The sequence below is a fragment of the Marmota marmota genome, unplaced genomic scaffold (genome assembly GCF_001458135.2).
Source record: "Marmota marmota marmota unplaced genomic scaffold, marMar, whole genome shotgun sequence".
Lineage (NCBI taxonomy): Eukaryota > Metazoa > Chordata > Mammalia > Rodentia > Sciuridae > Marmota > Marmota marmota.
Window position 1 is genome coordinate 694,539 of NW_025999913.1, and position 6,417 is coordinate 700,955.

Genomic DNA, 6,417 nt, shown 5'->3' on the forward strand with positions numbered 1-6,417 from the left:
GTGCTAAGCAACACAGCAGGGCATGCCCCACTCCTGGAAGGAAGAGGATTGCAGGTGAGCAGATGGCAGAGGTGGGGGGGGGGGAGCCAAGGTAGAACCCATTAAGGGTTTTCCCAGAGGGCTAAGGGGACCACAGCTTCCTATGTAAGTTTTGGCCACAAAAGCTCTATGTATCTGGCAATTCTGTTTCTTGGGGTTAACTACACATTGGCTTCAGGATTCCACAGTAACTCAAGCCCAGCTCACATGCAAGCACCAAATTCTAGTTTCTGAACCAACAAAGCCATGAGTCAATCCATGAGGGTCCCAACAAGGTAGGGTGGTGACCCTCCTTTGTGAGTGCTCCCCTTAGTCCAGGCAGGGATATCCTTGAAGGATGGGGGTGGCCACAGCTGCCGAGGGTTTTGTGGGGAACAGCAGGCACGCACAGGGATGGGTCAGTCCTGCAGGACACCTCACTCCCTCACTCTCCCTCTAAGAGGCTGTCATCAGGGACATTGCCTGTGCCAGGGAACAGCCCGAGTTCAAGGCCAGCAACTCACATGGGTCCAGTTGGTGCTAGGCACTTTGTGGCTATTACAGATTAGCAGGACTCTCAACAAACATGCCACGCAGATACCATTATTACTCTTGTATCCACAGGGCATGGAGCCCTGGAGCCCTGAGCAACTTGCTGAAGTCACTCAGCAAGGAGCAGGTGGCAGAGCCAGTATCCAATACCCACCTATCTGTGTCCAAAGCCAGTGCTTTCAACCAGAACCTGACCATCACTTGGCTGAGTCCCCAGGCAGGGGAACCCCCAAGACTAACTTCTTTCACCATCACCTGGTTATAACCCTGGTTTGTCACTCAATCTCACAGAGCCTGGATATGCTTACACAGGAGGCAGGAAAGGTGGCTGCTGCGACAAAGAGACACTGTGTGTAAAAGTGCCTTCCCCCTCCTCCCTTCTCCTCTCTGTCCAGGTGCTGTGTTTTTCCAACTTGATTCTAAATTACATGTCAGCAAAGGATAATTAAGACTTTTGTTCTTAAAATGAATGGGGAGAAAACCTGCAAGTGTGAGTTAGCAAAAGAGTAACCATGTTTTGTCCACCATCATCACTCAGCTTGGCGGGTGGGATAAGAAGAGGGCAGGGGCTGGAGGGGTCTGTGTGGAGGAGGGTCACTGTGGGTATGTGCTTCAATGACATGGTATCTTATAAGGAAAGAAGGGAGTACAGAGCCCTGGGCCTCACACTCCCTCCCTGCCCTCCACATCATCAGGGAAGAGAGTTCACATCAAGGGCACTGGGGTTTCTCACGCCTGTTATGTGAGAAAGGAACAATATTCTTAGGGGTAACAACCAAAACCAGCTACTGGATACCTTCTGTGAACAAAAACACCAATAAAAGGGGATGGGGTATAGCTCAGTGGTAAAGCACGACAAGACCCTGTGTTCAATCCTCAGCCCCGCTAAATAAATAAATGGCAATAAAAGTCTTTCTGTGCCAACAACTGATAGCAACGTATCTTCCTATCTACTGTCTCCAGGCTGCGACTGCCTAGGGGAGGAGGTCATGGTGTGGACATCTGTTACTGATGCCTCTCAGAGAAAATGTGCCCTGGGCTCAGGTTCTCCCAAGTCTCTGCAGCCTCCCAAGGCTCACCCCTGAGTGTCACTTGCCTGCATGCTAAGCAACAACAGAGGTGCCAAACTTAACAGGCACTGGATAAACTGCTTGGTACAATCAGGGCTCACCAGAACTTCGACTCTGCCCCTATTTTAACTATTCACAATGCAGGAACATCTTTGGACCCTGGGAAAATATCCATCAAAACGGCACAACCGAGCACTGGGGTGCATACCTATAATCCCCGTTATTTGGGAGGCTGAGGCAGGAGGAGCGCAGGTTTGATGCCAGTCCTGGCAGCTTAGTGAAACTGTGTCTTAAAACTTTTTTTTTAAAGGGTTGGGGGTATAGCTCAGTGGTAGAGCACACCTGGGTTCAATCCCCAGTACCACAATAAAAAGAAGAAAAAGCAAAAACAAAAAGCAGAGTAGTATCTGGCCCAGACATTTTTAAAGGGTAGGGTGCCCATGTTGCAGGTGGTAGTGCAAGGGCAGCCGGATGCTGCCAGCGGGTTTACAGTGACTTCTGACAGAGAAGCAGAAGCGAGTTTCTCCTTTAAGATCTGGTGGGAAGTGAGCAGGACCTGGCAGCAAGCTCAGAACCATCCACGTAAGTCCCTGGCTGGCTCTTCTACAACTGGCAAGGTAACTCATGTGTCAACTGGGGCAGCGTGAGATCTGTCAGCATGAAATGAGGGGAACAGAGAGGATACATGAGCACCACACACTGGCTAACATTACAGAACTTACTTGGAAAACATGCTAAATGCTAATTCCAAGCCAAGCTCCTGAGCCACCTCCTGCCCACACCAGCTCATGACAGTTCCACGTCCCAGAATCAACACTCTGGGCTCATCCTGAGGCTGCTCACACCCGACCTGTGGTCCCTCAATGTCTCCTGAGCCTCCCTCTTCCAGACCAACCAGTTTAACACCTTCTAGACTGGCTCTGCTGTGCCTGACCCCAGGCTCGGTACCTCTTTACCTGTCTTAGTGTCTCCCTCTTGTCCAGCTCAGTGTCCTTCTCAGCACAGTCATCAGAGTTCACCTGAGATCGAATCAGTCATCTGCTCAGAGCCCTCTAGGGAGGATGGCTACCTCTGAATAGGAGCCCGAGTCTGACTGCAATCTTCCTCACTCCTAACCCATGCTCTCTACTGCAGATGCAGTAGAGACTCACTACCCAACAGGCACACATGGGACTCAGGGCCTCTGCACTGGCTCTCACTCTACCTAGATGCCCTACCTAGATATCCACTGGCTTGCTCCCTTCTTTCCTTCAAGTGTCTACTCAAAGGTCACTCAAAGGTCATTAGTCCCAGACCATCCTAAAAGCTGAGCCCCTCCCCTTCCCCTAAAGTCATAGCCCTTTCTTGGCTTATTTTCTTTCTGAACATTTATCACTATTTAACATAGTTTATTTTATATTTTATCTTGTTTATTATTGGATTTCTCCCAATCAGAATATAAAAATCATGAGGGTGGGGGTGGGGAGGGTGGTCTTTTCATTTCATTGTCCAAAGCACCTGAGCCTGGCACGCAGTAGGCACTCAGAAGATATTTGATTGAATGAATGAATGTAAAATCAAAACGTTGATGTTGTAATCCCCAAGCATCGAAGATCACCCAACTACTTAGAAATAGAATCTGCTGCAGCAAATGTGACCAGGCCAGCTCAAAGGTGACAGGCCTGAAACAGGTGCGATTTTAAAAGGACCAAAATAGTTAAAAAGACTCTTTCAGTGAGTAAATATTGCATGTTGATGTTCTAAATCCCAAATTTTCCTAAATGTGAGAGATGGAAATAAGGTAAGAGACCTTGATCATGCTCCAGGGAGGAAACCCTGAACCCTGTTAGGTACTGCATAGAGGAGATTTAAGTTCAAGGGCTGGCCCTTACTGGTGCTAGAGTGCAGGGAATTATCTTGTGAACCCAGAGATAAGTAGCTACCTCCCTCCACTAGGGCTGGGGAACTAGAAAGGAAGGGGTATTAGACTCAAGTCAAGAAGAGGGTTAGGATCTGGTGAGAGGCCCAGATTCCAAGGAAGAGGCCTTGCCCTACTTTACCCAAATAAATGACCAGGAAGGGAAGCTGGTGAGCATTGAATCTCCATCCCATACTGGGGTTAATATCCCTGCAGATGTGTCATCAAGGGCCCATGGATTGCTACCAAGCATGACTCCAGAGTATGCAAAGGACAAAAAGTATAATTGTCTCCAAATGCACACTCTCCCCCCACTGCAATATTTGAGGGACCAAGAAAAAGGGCTCCACATCATTTTAATTGCACACAGATTCAAAAATGCAAAGCAGGGGACCAAAGCTTCCATACCGTCTGAGAATGTGCAGCCAAACACTGATGAGAGCTACCAGCTTGTTGCCAGCAAAGCTCAGAACTCAGATTTCCTCTCCAAGCTTTTTCATGAAACCGGAGACTGCAAATTTAACACAGCCCAGAAATTTCAACAAATATAGACCGGAGAATCTTAACAGATAAATTATAGGGAGAGAAGATGGCCTTGCCAATACAATGCACGCATCTGGTTGCCTTTTGGTGTTTATAATTTGCAAATTCTGATAATCTTTCTATGCAAATAATAAATCTCCATGAGAAAAAGGAAGAATCTACTTTTCTATTTCTATGATATACCTTGCTTAGCAAACAATTTAGGGACTTCCCTGGTGTGGCACAACAAAACTCTGGTGGAACTGGGGCAGACCCAGCTTACCTCCAAGCAGAGACCAAGGACTGGAAGGGAGACAGGGTTGAAGGTTACTCCTCATCTGGGCCTCTCTTCAACCCCTCTAGGGAGCTGTGGGCTGGTCCTTACAAGAGGCCCCCACCAAACAGGTCACCATCAGCCTCAGCCACAGTTCCAACAGTTACATGGCAGGTTGTCAGGAAGTCCTTTACATCCGGTAACTGGTCCTCAACCTAACCGCCCTCTGCCAGTCCTATCACCTTTGCTCCAATCCCTATTTCTGACTTTTGTTCCTTTTAAAAGGTAAAGGCAGCTATCATAAACCTTCTTATTTTTCTTCATGATAATCAACCACTTCCTAAATATTTCTTTAGTCACTCTGCAGAGACACTCCATTCCAGGAACTGACCCCAGCACAAATTGACCCCATGCAGTGCTGGGACATGTGCATGACAAGGCAAATTGTCCCCACTCACCTACCTTCTGCTCCTGGGAAGGTGTTTTCATCTGGGCCTCCACAATGAAGCCACACCCCTTTCCCCACCACCTGGAGCAGCCACCCTAGCCAGAAATAGCTAATGCTGACAGTAATGAAAACAACTGGTATTTACCAAGGGTTTACTATTGTCAGGCACTTTATCATGCATTTTAATCTTTGCAAAAGACACCGGGAAGAGCTGGATTCCCACCAGTCTGCCTGGGGTCACAGCTGAGCTCAGACACCTGGCCAGAGTGAGTGAGACTCAGGAAGTCCCATTTGTTTATGGCCTGCCTTGTTCCAGAAAAAGCCACTGAATAAACCGCTGTTCCTTCATCATCCTTTTCTCAATTGGCATTCATTTGTTGAATTACAAATGTTATAATAAATAGCAAATTCAAAGAAATCTGTTTCCATACTTGAAATAATACTCCAATTCAAAAACAGTTACACATGTAAGAATCTGGGAAGCAAGAGAAGTGGAGAGGCAGGTTTTCTCACCCAGGGCTGACTTTGGGAGCCTTTCCAAGTGATGTGTCTGCCAGAGGACTTGTCATGAGAACTGAGCTAATTATCCACATAATTCACACATGGGGTGGGGCCTATTGCCAGGGGAAAATAGAGGTTATCTCAAGACCTCAGCCAGACAGGCAGCCAAAGAGACCTGTGCTGGCTGCCCAGCTCAGGTAACTTCCCCTCAGCTGCCAGAGGTCTTTGCTTGGAAGACGATCAAGTGACCACACAGCTCTAGTCTTCTCTGCCCTCATGTCTCCAACCTACTCACCCCACATTCTTCCCTTTTCAACTCAGCCCCTCTCTTTCTTGCTTCTTCCCTTTTCCAGCCCCCTTTCTGGCAGTAGGAAAAGGGAAGCCACCAGTTTCTGAAAACAAGAGTCCTGGCCAAGCCGGACTAGTCACAAGGCCAGGGAGGAGGCGGCCGCAGCTAATCAAACCCGAATGTGGACTCAGCCCTGGGGTGGGGACCCTGTGCTGTCCATGCCGCCGCAGGCGGGGCGGCCCCCTCTTGGGGAGGGGTGAAAGGGCTGCTGCGTGGCACCTCGCACTCAAGCTCAGCTGACTCCCAGGGAAAAGAAGGCGCGGTCTCCCCAGGGAACGACTCAGAGGCAGCTGTCCTAGCCCTCTCCATCCCCAATTCGGACACGCTTTAATTGTTTCCAAACACTTCCCCAACCCTCCTTCTGCCACCGACTGGCTCTTCTGAGGGTGGAGGTATGGGGTCATCGCTCCAGCCTAGGGGGCTAGGGCTGAGTAGTGATCAGACCGTGACTTCCTCAGAAGTGACTTGTCCTTGGAGACAGGGGACCCGTCTGCCGGCCTCGGCCCCTTTCTCATCTCATCTCATTTCTCCCTCAGGAGTGAGTGCCTCCTGGCTCCAGGGCTGGCGCTAGGTCTGCCCTGGCGTCCTTCTTTTAGAAGCTCCAAGTCTAAGCGTCCCCTGTCACGCCGGCAACAGAGCGGAAAGGCGCATAATCGGTTTAAGTTATTCTTCCCTGCTTACTTCTTGCATTGCCTCTCCACGACGTGCCCCCTCCCCATCTCCCGGTCCTCCCTGCCCAACCCCTGCCCGGTGCTCTGCAGCTCCACACCTTGCCGCAGCGGCCCG

General features: G+C 49.4%; 1 protein-coding gene across 1 annotated transcript in view; it reads right to left on the bottom strand.

The window, feature by feature from the left end:
- The window catches only part of Pxdc1 (PX domain containing 1), a 27,998-nt gene extending 21,587 nt beyond the window's left edge, over positions 1 to 6,411 (bottom strand). Inside the window, exon 1 of the mRNA XM_015493969.2 lies at positions 6,401 to 6,411. The gene's annotated coding sequence lies outside the window, so the exon portion shown is untranslated. The remainder of the gene's footprint in view (positions 1 to 6,400) is intronic.
- Between the last annotated feature and the right edge of the window lie 6 nt (positions 6,412 to 6,417).